The sequence below is a fragment of the Eleutherodactylus coqui genome, chromosome 7, assembly GCF_035609145.1.
Source record: "Eleutherodactylus coqui strain aEleCoq1 chromosome 7, aEleCoq1.hap1, whole genome shotgun sequence".
NCBI classification, from domain to species: domain Eukaryota; kingdom Metazoa; phylum Chordata; class Amphibia; order Anura; family Eleutherodactylidae; genus Eleutherodactylus; species Eleutherodactylus coqui.
In genome coordinates this window covers 172,946,994-172,965,168 of record NC_089843.1, presented here as the reverse complement: position 1 = coordinate 172,965,168, position 18,175 = coordinate 172,946,994, and the positions used below count along the sequence as shown (strand labels likewise).

The following is an 18,175-nucleotide window of genomic DNA, read 5'->3' as shown; positions in this document are numbered from 1 at the left end:
TTGTGCGTTTATACTCTCTGGACCAATGAGTTCTTGATACTTGTTATGTCTTGTGATACCCCTGTACAACTGGCAAAAACCTTAATAAAAATCTGATTTGAAAAAAAAAAAAGAACTAGCCAACAATGTATCTGCCTGTCTAAGCGAGAGCGAATGAGCTAGCGATGACGTCCTTCAGACTTTCACTTGTTCAAATTATAATCAGATCATCTAAAGGGACGCTTATTGACCTATATATCAGTTTTGGCATCCAGGATGTCAAATAGAGCTGTAATTTCTTATGTATATTAGATAATATATGAAATAGGGTATCAACATTGTAAATAACGGTAATCCTTTTAAACCCTAAATATAAAAAATAAAGATTTGAATCTAAAAGTAAAACACAACCTATAAAACAAAAAAGTTTACTTTGAAACTTCGAGTAATATTCTAATGGAAATATATTCTGAAATGTTTTCTGACCTATTAAACAAATCTATCAGGCAACGTTTTTTTCTTAACACAGAACCATTTCATTAAACATGGTCATTATCTGAAACTTTTGATGTTTCTTCAAGTTACAGTAAGAACAAAAATTCTGTTGTCTATGCGTAATTTATCCCAAAGAACTTTAAATTGTGTTAGAGGTCCATTAGCTGAATTTGGGAGAAAAAAATAATGATATCTACCAGCCAAGCTTGGCATGAAAACAAGAAAAGCCTTCATAAAATGATAACTATCTTACTACAAAACCCCGAAGCCGGCTATCAGAAATATGAACCGCAACTTAGAATGGGAGATTCTCAGCTAAAGCTCTATCTTGCAAACTCCTGTTTGTACGGCCACAGAGGAGCGTTCAGTAAGATAATACACAGCACTACAGGAGTTCTGTGGCTTTGGTGATGAAAGCACTTATATTTGGGGACAAAAGGACACCGTGTTAAGATGAGACACTGTTGTGATTTCACTGACGGTACTTCAAGAATTGTTTATGCAAAGCAGATACTAGAGGTCAAGGAAGAATGACACAGTGCATACCGAAAAAGACACCGAGTCAAGCAAAAAGACCAATCCACTTATAATGGGAACATACCTCACTTTCCATTGTCAAAGAAGGTACTAGATGCTTGAAGAAATCTCAGAAGAACACAGCTTTTTAATGACTATTAACTATTCACATCTAATTTCCTACTTGCTTTCCATGAGACTCAAACATTTGGAATTAAAGACGGTTGCCAGGAGAAAAACTATTGGTGACCTGTCCTGAAATTATGGGGGTCCATGACTCAGGGATGGGAGAGACCTGCAATACTAAACTGAGTCACTATGCTACGGAAGACACTTTGACAGTTCTGACTGTCTGTAGCAGCTTGTCACCATAGTGCTGTCTTGATTTTTGAGCACCAATGTTCTTTATGCAGTAGTTCATCCAAATTTAAGAAGTGTCTGAATGTTAATTGTGACCACTTTGAGCATCTAATGTGATCACAGAAGTCAAGCACGACTTACAGCTATCCTGTGATGTCTAGAAAAATCGAGTATTAAAAGTTGTATGCAGATATTTGTCATATTGAAGTGTGTATACATTTCATGTATATATACTAGGGTGGCCCTTATTTTTTAACTTTCTAAAAGTTTAGCTCCCACCTGTGCCAAATTTTAGCCCAATCAGAGAACTGCAAGGCAACCTTCATCAACCATGAAGTTTTGACATTTTCACCTGGAAATTCATTTTTTCCGATAAAATTTTTTTTTTTACTTATTTTATTTATAATCACTTTATAAGCTCTAGTAATGGAAATTCATGAGAGTTTTAATTAATTTAATAGCATTGCTATTGCTAAGTTAAGCCGGCGCTACAATTGATTTAACATACAATTATGTTATGTGATTTGCACATTGCTCAATAACGTTGCATGCAGGACTTTTCCTGCGATAAAAGTAACCTCGTTATTAATGGTGGTGCTACTTTTAACATGGTTCCCTATATAAAATGCTCTGCACTAGAGATGAGCGAGCGCGCTCGCTAAGGCAAACTACTCGAGCGAGTATTGCCTTATGTGAGTACCTGCCCGCTCGTATTAAAAGATTCGGGTGCCGGCGGGGGAGAGAGTTGCAGGAGTGAGCAGGGGGAGCGGGGGGGGGGGGAGTGAGAGAGATCTCCCCCCCCCCCCCGTTCCTCCCCGCTCTCCCCGCCCCCCACCGGCACCCGAATCTTTTGAGACAAGCGGGTAGGTATTCGCAAAAGGCAAGTGCTACTAAATCCTCTCTTAGGGCTCCTTCATGCTGCCGAGAAAATCTGGTGGTTTTCTTGCCTTGCGAGAGGGACTGAAAATGCATGATTATGAAACCAATAAATTTCAATGGTTTCATTCTCATTGGCGATGTTTTCACTCCTGCGATGCTGCATGAAAAAAATTGCAGCATCTCCTTTCTTTCTGCGATATCGCTAATTGTATCACCCAGATGCAGGAGATCACGATATTCTGTCATTGCTTTCAATAGGGCCGGCGCCCCTGCTGCCCCATTGAAAGCAATGGAATGAAGGGATTCCCTGCAGTGATGCGAGCTGTTTTCACATGAAAACACCTCACATCCAGGGATCCCACATGCATTGCGAAGGTAATATCGAACCGTGATTCACGGCCCGGTATCGCTCTCGTCAGTGTGCAGGAGCCCTTAGGTAAAAATACTGTTCAACGTTTGTTTGTTCACATTATCTTTTGATTCTATAGAAATGATTGTAAATAAGAATGTGTTTCTCTTATCGAAGTTGTGTGTGTTATATAAAAAAAAAATATTTTTTCAATTTTTCATGTTATTTCAGGAAACTTTTTGGAATTACCTTTTGGGAAATTTGATTCAGTATGTTTATAAACATTTGCTGGGGTTGCCTGGATGTGTCCACATAAAGAAGAAAAAGGAAAATGGTGGAGATAGAGAAGAGTATACCGCTTTTGAACGGAACTCATTGCGTAATGTGTACACTATGCTCCAACTTCAAGGCGTTTGACGGTCGCCCAGCAGCTGTCCGACTGAGCTGAAATTTTGCACAGCCTCATTTTTTTTGTTGATTGGAACATAATTAGAGAGTGGGAGCGGCAAAAGTTTAACTTTCGGAAAATTTCCTATAGCTATGGGCCACACTTATATATAGATATGCACAACTTCATCGAATTGTCTACATTCCATAGTCAGAAGCAAGCAATACAATTTTGAAGAGATGAAGCTTGTGTATGCATGCTCTTAGGGCTTAGTCACACGGGCGCATCGGCGCCGGTATACGAGTGTATATGAGCTCTTACTGCAGGAAGAAGACGGACGTACTTCAAGACGGACGACTCCCCGCAGCGCTGAAGAAAGAACACATAACAGGCAATGAAGCCGGTCACATGTTCTTTCTTCCGGCACTGCAGAGAGACGTCCGTCCTGAAGTGCGGCCATCTGCTACCTGCAGTAACACGGGTGCCGATGCGCCCGTGTGACTAAGCCCTAAATATACACTGCAGGAATATTTCTTTTTTTTTTTTTGGTTCATAGAAACACTGAAAGTGAGAAAACTCCTTGTTTATTAAAAAGTTGACTCTGAGAAAAGTAGAGGTGTGAGTCTGAGGAATACATTGCCATATCGTCCGCTGATCTAGTATTCAGTTATTACCATGTCACTAATTAAAGTAGAAATATACAGAGTTTCTGAGCAATCAGAAATACTTAGAATGCTGAAAAGAGTAATAGAAGAAGCACAAATCTTGTAGCCACCATGTTATGTATAGTATCAGGCCGAGGGACCTGGGAGGTGATTTATCACTGTGTTTATCTTTCCCTTATATATATGTTCTGCTATAAAAGCTCCATCAGCAGATTATTATCCAGAAACAAAATCAGCAGAAATAGGTTTTCTAGTTTATTAAATTGTCTACTTAAATTCAATTTCTCATTCACTTAAAGTTATAATAACTTAACTTTCTGTTATCACCAAAATCTTTCATTTTTGTGATATTTTTAATCAATAAAGGCTGGGGCACGAATCAGCAGTTGGACTTTATCAGCACAAATACATTTGTACCTGAATGTGTTAAAATGTGCTAAATGACAAAGAAAGTTGTCACAGGACAACCAAACGCCTGTTGGTCATGACTCCCACCGAAGTAAAGCATAATCGTTATTACATAAGGGAAATAAAACAACTATGAGAATATTAACGTGAGAAGACTCTTCAGCTCCTATAGACTAAAGTATTCATGGATCACAGATCATGCCATAATGGTATAGAAACTGGGAGGTCACCAAGCTGATTCCTATCATACTAGAATATGAAGATTGAACACCAGCCACAATCCCCCACATGTCTATACAGAGCAGCAGTAACGTAAAGTGTAACCACTAGCGCCCCAGACATGTTTCGGCTAACTAGGCGTCATCCGGGGAAAGAACAGGCCTACAATGATTTTAAATCTGAAATGATTAATCTTTGTCAGATTTTTTAACATGACAAAAACCTGGGATTTTAGACTTTTTTTCCACTGTAGGTCTTTGCACATAAGCAAGACATGGTCCTATTAGATTATATAGTCATTGGTGACTGTAGAACAGTATACTGTAGTTCTAGTAAGGTGTCTACAAGTAGAAAGGTAGTTGTAAATAACTTATACTAGCAAGATGATTATAGCTGTGATGATTTTCTTACAATGGGTTTGACATTTGAGATCAGTCGATATTAGTAACATGGTAAAGCATTGCATTGGTAGCATTTTAGGGCCTTTTTGAGTTCTCTACATGAGACAGAGAAAGACTTGAAGCTTGAGAGGCAATCAGTACCATTTGCTGCATAGGCCTCATGTCCACAGGCCGGTCGGATTCAGCATGTGGGAGCCTGCAGTGGACTCCGTCCCTGCCCATGGCTAAGAACCCTGCTTACCCATCCTGATCTTTTTTCTGAATTGCAGATGTGTGCGGAGGTGCCGGCCAGCGCAGATGCGCAGTACTTTTTTTTTTTTAAACTCCTGCTTTCCCACAGAATCCACGGCCCATCCGCATGGCCTGAAGCCATCGGCCAGGAACCACACTAAAATGGAGCATGCTGCGATTTGTTTTCCGCATGTGGAATTTGAAAAACAAATCCGCATGTGTAAATTGAAGTGCGGACACCCATGGTTCTCTATGGGCAGCTTGAACTGCGGATCTTCTGCACGGGTGCCCCACATGGATTCTGAAAGTCAAAGCTACTCATGGACATTGGGCCTTGGAGAAACAATTTAATCTTGTAGATATGATATCTTTTAATGGCTAACAAAAAGAGATGCTGTTACAGCGAGCTTTCAAACTTTTGTAGGGTTCTTCCTCAGATTTAAAAGGTATCATATCTACAAGATTATCGGTACTTGGTTTCTCTTATTGAGAACAATCACATTTTGCTCTTCTGGCTAACACAGTACTAAGCTTTTTTCATTCCTTAGAAAAACCTGTGTATGGGCACTGTCCCACCTTCGGGTTTTGTTGAGGTTTTTAGATGCACTTTTTGAAGCCAAAGCAAGTTGTGTATTTTTTTAAATCCGATCCTGGTTTTGGTTTCCATGGGGCAGCACCCTTACACAGTGTTTTTCAGGAAAAGGACACACACATTTGTCTCAGCCTCCTGTTGATCATTCATGGTCCACAACAAGTAAAGCATCTGTGCAATATCACAAATGGTTTGCTGAATTTGGCTTTCTTGCTCTTGCTCTACTGTACTTTAGCATTGCTAGGTTATTTTGATAATACGTTAGTATCTACCGTAATAATAATGCCAAGTGATGCCTTTACCACGTAATCAATGTAGGAGGCACAAAAAAACAACAAAAATAGAAATTATCTCATATATCCATTTTCTGTTCCAACACAAAGTGCGTGTGAAATTGAGGAAGTTGCAATAAAAACCAAGTAACTTTTAATGCAATGCGACTAACAGATTTGTTTTCATAGCAGCTATATATGTATGTGAACTATTTGTGGCATCTTCACACTCATCTCCTAACAAAAGCACTATTAGACTGTCACCCATGATCAGCTAAAGGGTATGAAGAGCCAATTCTGTAATGCCTTGCTGCTGCCAGTCAGTAGGATCTGAATAATGGCCTAGTCACTGTGAACTGTCCTTTATAATTTATTCTCCTGCTCTCCAATGGAGGACAGTTATTACTTAATTGTGACAGAAAGAATGACAGAAGAAAGAATCTGGAAGCCCTTTATTCTATTCCATCGGATGGAAGAACAAAGCAGACTATTTTATCTGATGTGCCAATACAGGATATGGGCCCTCCTTACTCTGTTAGGAAATTCAACAATCCGTCCAACTCGATTTGGACAATGTAGTGTTTTTCAATAAAAAAAAAAAAGCTCTACTGCCAGACTGTCACAATGGATAATTTTATTGGCCTCTTGCCCTGCAGGAAGCATGGCAGAGCCCAATGTGCTCAATATTTAATATGCCACAGCTGCCTTGCAATGTAATCTAGGAGAATACAAAATGCCAATGCTCATTAGGGTGAAGGATTTTTTTTATTACAAGTTTTATTATTTCTTGGCTGGGTGTTGGCTAAAAGAGGATATTCATTTTAAGACCTTTCAGAACTGCCACAAATATGAGCAATTATTGAGTAGAGGGGATGCACCAGACGTCTGAATTCGGCTTCATCTATCATGGAAGGTCATTTTATCATTATGGATCACTACAGCTCCCGTTGATGAGGCTGACCAGGGCAGGGATTAAATCATTCAGACTAAATGATAATGTAAAGTTTTATTTATTTAGTGTTCACTGTACTCAAATAAAATTTGTAAAGCAGACTTCTTTTCCTTGAAGTAATCGCTTGCAATTGCAATGCCAGTTTCTTTGCAGAAAGATATTAAATCTTAATCTAATCTGGCAGGGACCCAGGCAACCTCAATTTGTTTTACACATAATTCTGATGGCATTGCAGGCCAAACATATCAAGCTCTTCAATTTCAATATAAAACTTGAGTTACATGGACGCTTAAGTGGGAGGAAGCATTAACAGGAATGGGTAGAGCATTATGTACTAGCGAGAGATTATAGAACCAATGTACTGTGCTTGGCCCCGGCAATTTACCATACCATTATACAACACATTTAAAGATGCTGTTCATTTTATTTCTATGAGCAGATAAGAAATGTGTTATTAAATTCTGATTTTAACATTTTTGAAAGTTTCGTACTAGTATAGATATTCTAACATTCGGTTTTCTCCAGTTGGCAGTAGATGTGTTTTCTTGAAGCTTTGGTAACCCAACAAGAAATCTGCAATGTGTCATTTATAATAATGCTCCTTTCTAATGTGGTAGAGGGGTCTTTGGGTCCTCACAACGTGTTACCCCTGCTCACCCTATAACCATGCTCACCGGGCTACCCTGTTCCCCCCCATTACTGCGCCCCTGGTCTGCAGGCACATAAGTAAGTGTTATAAAGTTTCAACATTCATGCTGACAGCTGCACCAAGGCTGAAATGGAGTTATGGCATGGTCACACTACATTACAAATCCTTGCATCTAAGGCCAAGTTTATGGATTGTGTTATGGCATGTAATGATCGGATGTGTCAAATCATGCTTTATTCTGTTGACTGGTACAAGTTGCAATCTATAAGCTTCAGCTTCAAGACAAAATAAAATGTTGCATAAAGTTGTTGTATGATTCATATTAAATTTCATACAATAAATTAGGACATCCTACCAAAAGATGTTGTCTCACAAATGTCATGTTGTCATGCAGAAACCCTAGCCATAGCTCAGTCGCAGAGTGAATGAAAGTGGGTGGCCAGCAATTCAACTATCTTTGGTGGTTCCATTGAAGTGGTCACCTGCTGCCATTCACTCTGAGACTTGGTTTTGGCTGGGGTGTCCATATGACAGGTAAAAGCTGCTGTGAGACCATTCCTTTAATATCAAAAAAACTAGTAAGCATTTACTGAAATACCAATTAGAGGGCTAGAAAGAAGCTAACAAAGTATGTGCCTCCCCCTATAAGTCCAAACAGTCATTCAGTTGGGTTATGTTCCACAGTTTCTAGTAATCCTCATTGCCTAAATTCTACTAATTCAGAAGGAAGGGAGCAACAATAGGTTTTTCTAATGCACAGATTGATACATTGGGGGGGGGGGGGGCAGTTACTGCCTGCCACCCCACCCATCAGTTTAGATTGGATAGAATTTGGTATAAAAGTTCTAATCCAATGGGAACATATTCTGGTACCAGTTTCCTTTTAATAGCTCTTTCATTTATTAGTTTTAGATTAGAGGAGGCTTAGACTAAATCACACCTAGTAGGGCATAGCGCAGTCCACCCACAGGCCAGCACTATACAATTGTAAGGGGATGCAAATTGTAAATAGTTGGCTATGAAACTTTATTATATTCAGTATGTCTGTTCCTTTGAGATGGCAGCCATGTTGGTGGTGGTGGTAAAGTTGAAATCTGTTGAGGGCAGTATGCATGACTGCTGAATGGGACAGCCTTAAAGCAGTATAAAAGATACCACAAAGGTGTGCGTGGTGTGATGTAATAAAAAGAAAAAGTAGCAGATAGGACAGTGTGTGGTCAGTGTGTCTGCCATTTGGCCAAGATCTAGCCATGGAACTAGAGCCAAAAGGAAAAATTATAAGACATTGCACTTGTGAGCCCTGGCTGCTGCTACTGTAGGATGCTGACAGTGACATGAAATCCACATTATTGGCATTGAGAGTAAACCAGTTGCTGTTATTAAAGTCTGAAGCAAGAATGTGGTCTGGCTCTACTTATCTGCCAACTCACTGGCTGCTACCCCACCGACCATGCACCCAAGAATTCTTCTAGAAATTCCTGTAGTCAGTCTGGATACTAAAGTTGAGTCCTGCAGCTGTTGACCCCGTTGACAACTCCCTCCAGGTAGGCCGATCTGATCACCGGTCAGCGTCCCCTCACCCAAGTGGGGCGTGTCACAGTATCAATGCTTTGCTCCTGCTATGTATGCCATTTGGCCAAGATCTAGCCATGGAACTAGAGCCAAAAGGAAAAATTATAGGACATTGTTCTTGTGAGCCCTGGCTGCTGCTACTGTAGGCTGCTGACAGTGACATGAAATCCACATTATTGGTATTGAGAGTCTACCAGTTGCTGTTAAAGTCTGAAGCAAGAATGTAGTCTGGCTATACTCATCTGCCAACTCACTGGCTCCTACCCCACCATCCATACACCCAAGAATTCTTCTAGAAATTCCTGCAGTCAGTCTGGATACTAAAATTGAGTCCTGCAGCTGTTGACCCCGTTGACAACTCCCTCCAGGTAGGCCGCTCTGATCAACGATCAGCATCCCCTCACCCAAGTGGGGCGTGTCACAGTATCAATGCTTTGCTCCTGCTAGAAAGTTTAACTTTCTTCCAGTTTATTCTTAGGTAAATCTTTAAGCTCTTCCAGCATGAAGTAATAATGCATGTGGTTCATATTAGCTTTACAACCATGTGCAGCTTTTAGCTCGGTCTCCGATCAATAGACTAGGTAGCTTGTTGGCCTTGGGATCAATATTAAGTGCATGCATGGCTTTGTCCTTGATTACAGAAAAGAAAAGCAATTCATGTTATGGCACTTAATGACAACAAAACAAGCTAAGTAATTCACCTGTGACACAGGTCCTTTCCTATAGAACTGCCCACAGCACTGTAAATCAGGGATTACAACGCCTCATTGTGTTCGTGTCATCAAGTCAGAATGCTGGGAGAGTCAGCAGATGGGAAATTCCTTACAAGCGTATGGAAAGTAACAGCCACAAGTGTATGTGGAAATAATTCCTCATTATTCATAGCAGCAGAACATGTCATTAATAATGAATATTACGGCCTGCATCATTAAGAGCGCTCAGTGCTAAAACCGTTCTAATTTCTATTATTACATAAACCTGTTTACGTACAGTAAATGTCTGTATTACCATTCACACTGTTTCTATAGCAACATGAAGATATGAAATTAAAGTGATACATATACACCTCTTTATTGGGTTCATGTTATTGCTGCTCCTTAGCAGTTGCTTACTAGAAACTAACTTTAGATATCGGTATATAATGGAGTGTTCTAATTCAGGTGTAGTTAGAATTCCGAGAGACTACAAGATGTTCCACTCGAAGGACAACCCTTATTTTTGCGTGTAATTTTACTCATTTTCAGGAGCCTAGTGTTTATCGGTGACTCATGTCCTATTGCCCACCAAGGGTGTATTGTCTATCATGGGGCATCACCTGCTGGTGTGCAGTTTGCATTTCTGAAAAAGGTGGGGCTCATTTATCAAAACTGTCTGATAGTTAGACTGTTCTTGTTGCCCATAGCGACCAATCAAAGCACAGCTTGTACTTTTACCAGGTTGCAGAAGTGGTTGCTATGGGAACAGTCTTACTGTTAGACAGTTTTGATAAATGAGGCACAGTGTTGTCTGCAAAGTTTTCTCACTGCTGAGAGAATGGGTTACTTCTTTGGAAGAGCATATTTTTCTGGTATGCACATACTAGGTGACCGGTTCATTCTTGAAATGTCAGCGGCAATTACCAGCAAAGGTTTGAGGTCATATTGTACCCAAAAGACAACCATTTAGCGACTAACAACGTTGGATATACATCAAAGAGGGTGGCCAAAGATGTTAGCAGCAATAGTCCGGGATGGGAGGGTATGGTTCCTCCATTTTCCACTAAAGTCTCTTCATCGTTAATCACAAGTAACTGGTAAGTTCTTGGCAACATGTCAAAGATCCTCCAAGTAAACAAAGTTGAAGAATTGTTACCTGCAGCAAAAGACAAGGCAGCTTGCTACATATCCAACATGAACATGGTGGAAATGTGTTTTCTCTTTGAAGACTGGATCATCTAGAAGGGCCTGTTGCTACCAAGATCACTGGACCTCACATCAGCAAACTTTTTCCTGTGGGGCCACTTGAAGGGCAAACTTTTTGTTAAATCAAGGTGGGCATGTTGCACTGCACTTTTGACAACATGGACAATTGGCCACTTTCAAAATCTTGTGTTATGAATCTGACCTCTCCAGAAAGCAAGATAGGTGACATTGTTGACTATTGTGAGAAAACATTGTCCTGAACACAAATATTGCAAAATTACTGGGTTGCAGTGGAACTCTCTGCAGTAAGGGGAATCCGAATGTACCTTATATCATTTGTAAATACCACCTCTGCCTGTGTTAGTAGTGTGTTAGTAGTGTGTGGAGGAATTAGGGGGAGGACCTCTGAACTGATGGTTGCAATTAGTGAGAAGCCATTTTGAATTTAAAAGAAGTTCTGGGGGCTTATTAACGGGTGAATCCCTCAGTAAAATTATTTTTTCTTTACAGTACAGCAACATTTTTTCCAAACTCCTTGTAACGTGTGGGAATGCCTCGCCCAGTTGTACAGAGATCCCTCACTTCAAGGGCCTGGAAGTATGGAGCAACTGTCAAATGAAACAAGAGTTAAAGCAATTTTGTTTGTCCATGTTAAATTCTCAGCACACCCTAGTCACATACTGATGTAGCGGAGCTTAATTTGTCAAAAGCGAATCAAAGTCCACATAGCTACATGGGGAGGGGGGATTTATTAAGACTGCCATTTCACACACCAAACTGTATTTGATTACCATAGGAATTAGTTAAATCTTAAGCCTTTCCTGTGCCTTTAATGAAGTCTATGCCCCCTATGAGGTGAGTAGATATCTGGTATAAATTGTGCCAGTTTCTGGCCTAAATTATACATAAATCTATAGGGCTGGGGTCAGCTCTTTTCTTAAAAGCGGTGCTGATTTTGTAAGTTTTGTGCAATTTTCTCTTAATAAATCCCCCTCACAGTGTTTGTATATGTTCTCTAATCCACCAGTGTAAAAGTTGTATGCTCCATGTATTCACTCTTAATAGTTTCTACTTCGTAGAAAATTCATATTTTTTTCCAGACTTGGAGTTCCAACTGTATAGTAATAACATGATTACTTTATATCTGTTGTCATGATGTTGAAAGGTATCACTGCCAGCCACAGACTTCAGCAAAGTCTAATGCGTAAAGGGCATAGGCATGGAGGGCATAACTATTGTAATAGCATCTGCTTTGGGACCCAGCAGCTGAGAAGGTCCACTTTATTGAAGAAAGGTGCCTTGGAAGTAACGTAAAGGGGAGCAGAATGAAATGTGTACATACAAGGAACAGAGTCCAAACAATACAATATACAAGTTCCACATTTTCTGAACTAGCTTGTTCCTGATGGTGCTCATAGTGGAGTGGGGCCAAGTTTCCATAACTTTCTGAGAGGCCCCTTAATTACTTGTTGTGGCGCTGGTAGACAGACACAAATAAAATGCCTTATATGCATCTGTCTGCTCCTTGAAGTGGTACCTAAAATATTTTGAAAACAGCTTAAAATGCTATAAGATAAGTAATAGTCACTATTCCTCAGTTGCCCCCATGCCAGCGCTTCTTGGATATCCCACCAGTCTTTGTTCTTCCTACTTCAGTGATGATGTGTTGACACCACACTTGACCAGTGACCTGGGAAGAATAGGCGGAGGACCCCAGAAGTGTCAGCATGGCAGTGGAGGGGAACTGGTATGATGAGTGTTAACTCTTTTATTATTTTGTAACATTCTAAGCTGCTTTTAATAAAGCTCACTGGACAACCCCTTTAAGGTCATGCCTTAAAGCGCTTAGTCAGAGACACAAATTCCTGCAGTGGGACATCATTTATTTGTCATGCACCAAATAGAGTGCAGAATAAGGCTACATTCACACAGGAGAGAGTGATATCAAGCCGAGAAACTTGGCCTTATATCGCACTTACCAATGTGCGGTTTTCACGGCGATGCATTTTTGCTAAAAAATTGCATCGCATCACTTTTATGAAATTGCAATTTTGATGTGTGAGATAACAAGTGTTTCCCATAGACTTCAATGGGAAAACAACGCATCCCACTCACATGCACATTGCTCATATGAATTAATCCATTCAAAAGAATGGATTTCATATTCATGTGAGTTTTGTGCACATCACACAAAACTGGTGCGAGCGTCTCATTTGTGTGATGTGTGCCCTAAAGCAGATATTCAATCTGAGAGACTGCTACTCCCTTTAAGCCAATGCCGTTGGCTTACCTGCAGTACTATAGAGATGCACAAATAACAAACATTGTCACAGTACGGGTTTGACATGATTGTTTGCTCATTTGCTCTCATGCACTCTGTTTAGACAGGCAGATACATCGTTCGCTCTTTCAAATAAGAATCGTTCGGGATAGTTCAGTCTATTACATTCGCCGTATAAGCGAATCAGAGCGACTGAATGTGCGCTGTTTAAACTGAACGGTAAGTGATCGAGCCAAAAATGATTTTTATGCCTCCATAAAATGAACGATGAATGAAATGTGAATGAATTACATTCATCATTTGGCCATTGCCTCGCGTTTAGACTGAACGATTATCGTCCATTTTTTTGAACGATAATCATTCCTCTAAAAGCACCTTAAGGGCTCAGTCACATGGGTGCAGATGGTCACAAATTTTTTAACATGACTAAATCATCCGCGTATATACGGTTGCGTGAATAACGCCTAAGGTATACTAAATGACAGACACCGGTTTTTGCTCTATCTGCGTTGCACGCCAGAACAAACTTGTATTCTTCCTCTCCCTCCCTATTGCTAGTTTAATTACATGTGATTTATGAAGATTGATCATGATTATCCCACAAATAATGTTATATTGCATTTAGTTCCAGCAGAGCTTAAATTAAATACATTGATTATGAGTCGCTCATTTCATAAAATTATGCATTGAACTTCAGCTACTCAGTCGGGAGCAATGCGCATCTTACAAGGTGACGTTTGATGGAATTACATTTCTTCTTAGTGCAAATGCATGACAAGTATAAAATCTTGATGATCTTTAATTTTGAGGAAAGTGTATATATTCAGCAATTAAACTCCAAAGGTTGATATACTCAAGAGAAAAACTATTTTTATTCCTTTGACATTTGAACACATATTTAATTAAGTAAAATAGAAGCTTCTTATTTTAAGATAGCAGGAGAGAGATTCTGAATCGCTCCCAGGAGAACTGAAGGGAGGCATGCCAGTGACAATCAGATAGGCTGCCGGCACTATCCCTGCAGCACAGAGATCAGTTTATGACCACCATGTCTCCTTGTCGTAGGGTTATTTATCAGCTGCAATAACTAGGTTCAAATATGTTTACGCTCATTGTTAATTATTTCTACTTTATCTGCGGGTAGAAGGAAGCTATAAAAATATTTATGGGCAGTGAGAAATTAGAATTTCTGCAGAAAATGCCTCAATAGCATTCGGAGGACGCCAAGTTCTCTTTCATTATAATGTGGATGCAAGATATTCAAAGCTGTACTTATTAAAAAGCTTATTTCTGCATAAAAATAAGGCTGTAGACGTGAGGTTGTAGCACAGCTTTGTCCGCATTGTGTTTGCACTAGGTACCCCATGTATTCAACTGTATGTATAACCACTGGCATCACAAGAGTTGGTACCTAATGTTTGGCTTTCATCCATGTAATAAAGTCATCTTTGCTACATTTCTGCCATTTCTTGGTAAATCATTCAGTGGTAAGTAGGGCCCTAGTCTACTGCTCCTGTCAACTAATACAGTACATTAGAGGATTATGGAACCCTCCTTTGGATCAGAACATCTAGACTCTCTACCTGTGTCATATCTACCCAGGGAGGATCCGTAGTCTGGGGATATTCATACGGTCATGGTCATTCTGTAGTTTTAATTGGAGCATCATAGTGTATAATCGTTAGATACAATTAAAATACCAAGATTTCAAGTTTTCCACTATCCAGAAGACAATAATAAGAGGATAACTTGCTGATCGTGAGGGTCTTACCACTAAGGCACCCGCTGATCTTAAGAACAGGAGTCCTATGTCTCCCTCTGCTTGCCACTGTGGAGGTTGCTTCTTCCCCTGCAGTGACATCAGAATGAATGGTGCACTGGCCAAGCATGCATGGTCGGTGTTCCATTCATTTCAATGGGGCTGACGCATATACTTGAGCACTTGCCACTTGAGTACTTCGTCAGTCCATTGAAAGTGAATGGAGTTCCAGCGTGCTTCCGTGACCAGCACTCCATTCAGTCTCCTGCTCACTGCAGGAGGTGCAATAACCCCACAGTGAAGAGGATGAGGGACATGGGATCAGTAGGGGTTTCAGTGGTGAGACCCCCACCGATCAACAAGTTATATTCTATCCTGTGGAAAGGGGCTAACATTAAATCTTGATGCAACCCTTTTAAGTTGTAACTAAAGCAGAATGTGAAGCCAATTCTATAAAATGGCCATCCACTTATCATGTATTGATTATAACACTGGAGTCTTCTTATGTGGCAGAGGAAGCTTAGTTCTCTTCAAGTTATAGGGCCTGGGAGCAACTTCTATGTTTGTAAGCCCTATAGCTGCACTGCAGAATGAGGGACACTTGGCGTAGAAGACACCTTCAGACCACTATATACTACACAGCATATCTGGTGTTTTGGATGGTTCAGTCCATTTTGGCCATCCATTCTATTGTCACATACTTATTATAAGGCAGACTACTGCAATTGCTTAACATCATTTTCTTCCTTTGTATTCAAGCGCACTCTGAATAACAATGCGGGGTATCTTTTCGCACAAACCTCTACAACCATGTCATTTATAAAGCCCAGTACACACACTTGTTTGATGCTAATTTTCTTGAGCTTGCTAAGAGAAATTGCTATTGACTGCTTCCATTAGGAAACTATTGACCCTTTTCAAGGAAGGGAAAACCAGAAGATGCATACATATTTCATCTTTTCAACGTCAAGCTGTAAAAGGCAAAGGGAAGGATACGGTTTATTTAGATTGAAATTAAAATATTGCAGGCTACATTACCTAAAGTTAATTGCTTAATCAATTTAAGAGAACAACTGCTCTCGAGTTTGAGAACTGTGGTTTGATGCCCAGATGACACTAACATATTCACACGAGAATTGTAACTACACTGCATATTCTTTTCTTGATTAAATACTGAGTCAAATGAGCTGTTTTCCCCCCTATGAATCTTATTGCTCTCTGCCAAATGAGCCTAAATGTATTCAGTAAACAGAGCAGCATTAGTATAGTAAAAAGCTCCCGAAATATGGGAGTTAGTCTCTGATATCAACCTAATCTTCTGCTTTATATTTATTTCCATCATCAACATATTCAGCAGGGCTATACAGATATCATCATCACTCACTCATTAGTCCTTTTCCACAATGGGGTTCAAAAATTAGCTTTAATATATTAAAGACATACACACATACCTGGGGCAATTTCATAGCGTGTCAACCCATCAGTATATTTTTGGAGTGCGGGAGAAACTGTAATACTCTGATGAGACACGCACAAGGTTATCGACCTACTCTTCCATATTTCTGAACAACTGAACCAAAAATCTTGCAAAGGCCAGAATTTTAAAGGACATTCACTGGACCGCTTTTTAGAGACCATCCCAAATATCATGCATTCAGATACCCTTAACACAGTGGGCCCCATGTATCAAAACTGTCGGAAAGAAAATTTGTCTTTGTTGCTCATAGCAACTAAGCAGAGATAAGGTAAAATTAAATCTGCGAGGGATTGGTTGCTATGGGCAACAAAGAAAGGGGTTCTTTAAGAATGTTTTGGTAAATGAGGCCAAATGTTCTTGAATTACAAAGACTTCAAAATTAAAGTGGTTATCCAATAGTTTAAGGAAGTCTGTCAGCTCAGACATGCTGTCCAAACTGCAGGCATCATGTTATTGAGCAGCAATTTGCTGAGAAGATTGATATATAATCTTATGGGGAAAGATTCAGTAGAACTGGTATTTTATTCATTTAGATCTCTGCTCATTCTGAGCTGAGCAGTCCAATGGGCGGAGCTATCAGCGATTGATAACCCTCCCTGTATGTACAGTTATGCATATAGCTGTCCATCTTTGATATCTCCACCCACTTGACTGTTGACTTTTCTAAAGATATTGCATTTTTTAAGAGTAGTACAGCAAAAAAAAAATACTATATAAATTTGGTAACTAACTAAATAATTTTACTGAACCATAAAATAAAGTTATTGTGCAATTTTTGCTGCAGTATGTATGCCATAAAAACAAGACCCCTGAGGATGGCAGAATTTCATTTTTTTCCCTCCACTGGGAAATTTTGAAAAGTTTTTCAGTACATTAAATACTTCATTAAACAGTAACAATGACATATAGAATTCATCCCATGAAAAACACGCCCTCACACAGCTACATTTTTGGATAAAAAAAAGAGTTAAGCCCCTTTTTACACATAAGAGGATCGCTCAAAGCTTGTTTTAAAGCTTGAATAACAGTTTGAGCAATCATTTTGCATAAACTACTAAGTAGCTTATTAGCTTCATTTGCGTGCAAATAAGCCTCCTTTTGCTGTAAGCAGATAACAGCAGGTGGTCTATTATCTGCTTACAGCTCCACTGTTGTTCAGTGGGACAGCTGCTGAAACAATGTTATCTGTGCTCCCATGGAAAATCACAGCGTGTGGTCTCTGCTGTCAGCTGGCCTTCTGAACCATGGTTTTTATGCTGAACTAAAAATCATTATTCATCAGAAAAGCAAACAACGGTAGCATTTACATGCAACGATTATCACTCAAAAGCCATCCTTTGAATGAATTTTGAGCGATAATTGTGTGTAAATGGGCCTATGGGATTTTTTGAAAGTGGAAAGGAAAAACTGAAAACAAAAATTTTTTTAAAAGCACTGTGTCCTTAAGGGGTTAAGGATGGTTTGACATTGGAAAATCTTTACCCTTTTCTATAACCTTTTCCTTGCATTATAAATGCTGGTGATCCTTAGATAACAATGCAGTTTTTTCTAAAGAGTGGCAGTCATATGAATGTCATTTTACGTCTCCCCGGCGTTCATATAGATGTGCATTGGTCAGGAAAGTGATCGCCTCACCGATGCTACAAAGTGTTAGAATATGACACTTTGTCATTTTTCCTATTAACCCGTACTGCTGTTGTTATTAATTAATTGCCTCCATATTAGACTATTTTTGGCATGGAAATATGGCCTTCTTTAACCAACATAACCCTTCCACTAAATATATTATACATTTTCTTTAAAGTTGATTATTTCTTCAAGAATATCATC

General features: G+C 39.6%; 1 protein-coding gene across 2 annotated transcripts in view; it reads right to left on the bottom strand.

Moving 5' to 3' along the window:
- The window catches only part of UNC5C (unc-5 netrin receptor C), a 358,450-nt gene that overhangs the window by 146,897 nt on the left and 193,378 nt on the right, over window positions 1-18,175 (bottom strand). The window lies entirely within an intron of this gene.